General features: G+C 35.5%; 1 long non-coding RNA gene across 1 annotated transcript in view; it reads left to right on the top strand.

The window, feature by feature from the left end:
* Nucleotides 284–4,054, top strand: part of LOC110271109 — a 13,897-nt gene continuing 10,126 nt past the window's right edge. Inside the window, exons 1-2 of the long non-coding RNA XR_002361257.1 lie at nt 284–966; nt 1,085–1,187. This is a non-coding gene — a long non-coding RNA (uncharacterized LOC110271109). The remainder of the gene's footprint in view (nt 967–1,084; nt 1,188–4,054) is intronic.

Here is a 4,054-nt window from a genome sequence, read left to right as displayed (position 1 = left end):
TATATTTAGTTAAAATTATATTTTTAGAGATTTTTATCTATAAATCGGACAATTTCTTATTTATAATTTTGAGTTTTAGTAATTGAAAAATAATGAGAATTTTATGTTCTTTAATTTGAATATTCAGACTTTAATTGATGATAAAATGGTATTTCAAAGATAATTATTTTGTATTTAATTTGATTTTAAATTATTACTCTATCATTTGATTTTTAATAAAATTACTACACTACCGTTACCCCTTTTTAATTTAAAGAAACCCTATCCTAAAACTACCTACACACTCTCATTAACCCTAATTCAAACACTCAGCCGCTACCCCTTTTTTCCCCTTAGCACCATAATCCTCACCATCATCCTCACACACAAAAAAAATGCACCCACACCCATGGAGAAGAGAGAGAGCGGAGAAGAAGAAGATGGAGACGGCGCCGGTGGGTGTCACTGCCACCGCTGCCGTCGACACTGCTGCAGAAAGGAGAAGACGAGGACAACGTGACAAGGGGAGAGAGAGTAAGATATATATATATATATATATATGTAGAGAGAGAGAAAGAGAACGTGTCATCGCGTCTCGTTGCCGCCAGCACCATCAAGCCCTGTCGCCATGTACATTGTCGCCCCCTAGAGTCGTGGAGTTTGTTGCCATTGTTGAGAGAGAGGAGAGAGCTCGAGAGAGGGAGGCAGAACGTGAGGAAGCCGCCACCGTCACCGTCGCGAGAAGCTGCCACCATCACTATCGCGGGTGTGGGGGACCGTCGCCTTCGTTGGTGGGGTCAGACCCATCACTAAACTAGGCTGAGGGAGCAGAAGACGCGATGGAAGGGGAGCCGTTCACCACCGCCATTGCTGCAACTACGTTACCACGCCTCTGTCGCAGAAAAACAACATTGTGGCCGCTGAGAAACGTTGTTGGAGTCAACCATTGGAGCTGCAATTACTCTGTTCTTGGTTTTTTTTGGTACAGTAAGTTGGTTTGCTCTAAAAATCCTTTTTTAGTCATTGTTCCGTTATATGTTGCTGAGATTTTTGCGGTGTTATTGCAATAGGGTTGAGTTTTGGTTCTTGCATGTCACGTTTGGAGTTGTTGTTGTTGTTGGGGAAGCGTAGTGGAGCTGTGGCTGCGGCTGCAGCTGTTGCAGGCCAACAGAAAGAGGATTTTGTCGCATACCCTAGTCGCGATCGAGGTAGAAATTTTTCTTAAAACTTATTTTATATCACAGAGTTGTTATAAATAGATATTGATGAGAAAAATATATTTTTGTGGTTATGTGAGTCAGATAGATTAAACTGGTTTGTTTTTGAATGGATGTGATTGAATTATTGATTGCTTGAGTTGGTGTGTGGTTGTTGATGAAAATTGATTTGGAAAGTTTATTTGAATGCTTATACTGAAAAGTGATTTTATGTTAGAAATGATTTGATATTGGAATTGGTTTGTTTTGGAAATGGTTGAGAAGAATTTGAGAAATGGTTTGGTTGGGACCCAAGAAGGGTGGCAAATTCCTAGTTTTAAAAGAGATGCTGTCAAAATTTTATGAGAAATTGGAAGTTTTGTTTTGGTTAATTTGATTAAAGAACCATTTTATTTGATTTTGATTTTACTAAAGAGAAGAGTATGTTTTGTGACGTTTTAGTGAATTTAAAGTATTTGAATTTGATTTGGCACAACATAATGTTTTAAACATAGAAATGAAATTGAAATTGGTTTTAAAAACTTGTTTTAAATAAAATGTGATTTTTATGGTTATGTTAAGTTGAGATTTTCAAGAATTATGGGATAAAGGTTGAGAACCTTGGCAATACTTTAAAGTTGAACCTGAGAATGAAGTAAAAAGTGGTTTTGGATACTTAGTTAAAATCGAAAGTGATTTAAGCGTTATGCTTTTCGGTATTTCAAATGGAATTGAAGAAATGGATTATTGAAGATAATTTAGGACTTTGGATTTGGTGAAACGAAATAATTTTTAAGTCTTTTTGGGAAAGTCTTGAACTAAAGAAATGAAAAGAAATATGTTTTGGGTACGAGATTGAATGAAAACGAGTTTTATTGAATTGATTCCAATTAAAGATGAGGTTGAGGATTCTCTCTCTTGTCACACCGGGGAGTTGGATAGAAGGTTGAGGATTCCCTTCGCTTCAATTCTGTATTATTAATTCGATTTTTGGTTATATTTGATTATGCTTGATTGGAACTCCCTCGGTAGATGCAAGGGTATGGTTCGTCCCACTTGTTTCGGGTTGAGAATGGAATTTGAGAATGGATTTGAGACTTCCTGGGTAGATGCAGTAGTTCGCTCTACTTGCTCCAGGTTGAGATTGAGACTTCCTGGGTAGAAGCAGTGGTTCGCTTCACTTGCTCCAGGTTGAGATTGAGACTTCCTGTGTAGATGCAGTGATTCGCCCCCACTTGCTCTGGATTGAGATTTGAGACTTTGTTGACTCTCCATCGCAATATGTGGGTGCACTCTTAGACCTTTCCAGATAATTCCTCCAAGGAAAATGAATACCTCTTGGGGATGCGTGCATCGAGGGACTGTCTAGGGTTCGCTACCGAACATGTCGGGTTTGGCTGTATAACCAACAGATGAGCTCATTATTTGCATCTAAGTGACATTGTTTAGGTGTGAATATTGTATTTGGTTTGCCTATGTGAATATTTCTATTTAACTGCCAATTGCCATACTTGTTGTAATTGCTCTTGATTGTGTTTGAACTTTATTATTTGTAATTGTGTCTGGTTGGTTCACACTATGGTGGTTTGAGTGGTGATTTGATTATGCTTTGGGTTGGAGGCCATGATTTGATTTTGTGTTGGGTCGAAGGCCGTGAGTTGATTTGTATTGGGTTAGAGGCCGTGATTTGGTTATATTTAGGCTGGAGGCTGTGATTGGATGAATCGGTGGTAAGTTTGGTTAGTATGATCCTCTGGTATGTAGTGATACCCTTTGGATATTATGTTTGATTGACTTTTATAAATTTAAAATATGAATTTGGATTTTCAGATAATTAATGGTTGGTTTTCAAAAAGATTCATAGATAATCACTGCATTTGAAAATAGTTTTTTTTTAAATATCTTTTTATGACAATTCTGAAACTCCTATGATGAAACTGTGTAGTTATGTTCTCACTCCCTACATCTAACATTTTTAGAAAATAGAAGAGGAAGGATCTATTGATTCTACTGAGCATTTGGACGTTTATTTTTTGTATTTTTAGTTATTATTTTTTCTCGCCCTTATTATTTTTACTACATTCTTGTAAGAGGGATAGGAGTCAGAATTGCAATGATATGTGTGTATATAATATTTGTAAGAAGTTTTGTATATATGTATATGCATGTTTGTAAAAAGTGAAAAAGAACTTTCAGTTTCCAAAGAAAACAGCGATACGGTTTTGAGTTAAAGGCTCCTATTTTATTATTAAGTATATAGAAGTCGTCGTAATATCTTCGCTATCAGAGTGGCACAGCCGTAAGGGTGACATTCTGATAATAAAGATGTTACATAACCCGGGTACTACCAGGATATATTCAGAAGGCAGAGATCGAGTACTGTGTACCCGAGATACGCCCTTAATGGAAAAGTGGGCACAATGCCCGAGATGCATTATAACACTATACAAGGAGTATATAGCCAAGATCCATAGTGTCATTTCACATTTTTAAAATTTTGATTAATTTTGAAAGCATACATGGCTAGACGAGAGGGTTACGTCTGATCATAAAATATTAATAAACTGAATGCAACCTAACATGTGGTCGAAGCACTGAATTTTGAGGTCAGTTTATGTATCTCTTATTTTTAATAGGGAATCAGTTAATATGTTTTGATTTATTTAGATTTTGGTTAATTAGTTAATTAGATTTTAGTATTTACTTGGATGAGATTTGTTGGAATAGTAGACGATTAGAATTTGATTAAGTATATATAATATAAATTTTATTTATCATCTTAGTTTATTATGAAATAATTACAATTTTTAATTATTATTCTTAATTAAATAATATATTCTCTTGTGCATTATAATTTTTATTTGTTAATCAATTATTAA

The sequence above is a fragment of the Arachis ipaensis genome, chromosome B04 (genome assembly GCF_000816755.2).
Source record: "Arachis ipaensis cultivar K30076 chromosome B04, Araip1.1, whole genome shotgun sequence".
NCBI lineage: Eukaryota > Viridiplantae > Streptophyta > Magnoliopsida > Fabales > Fabaceae > Arachis > Arachis ipaensis.
The sequence above is the reverse complement of the archived record's forward strand: the minus strand, read 5'-3'. Positions and strand labels throughout refer to the sequence as shown.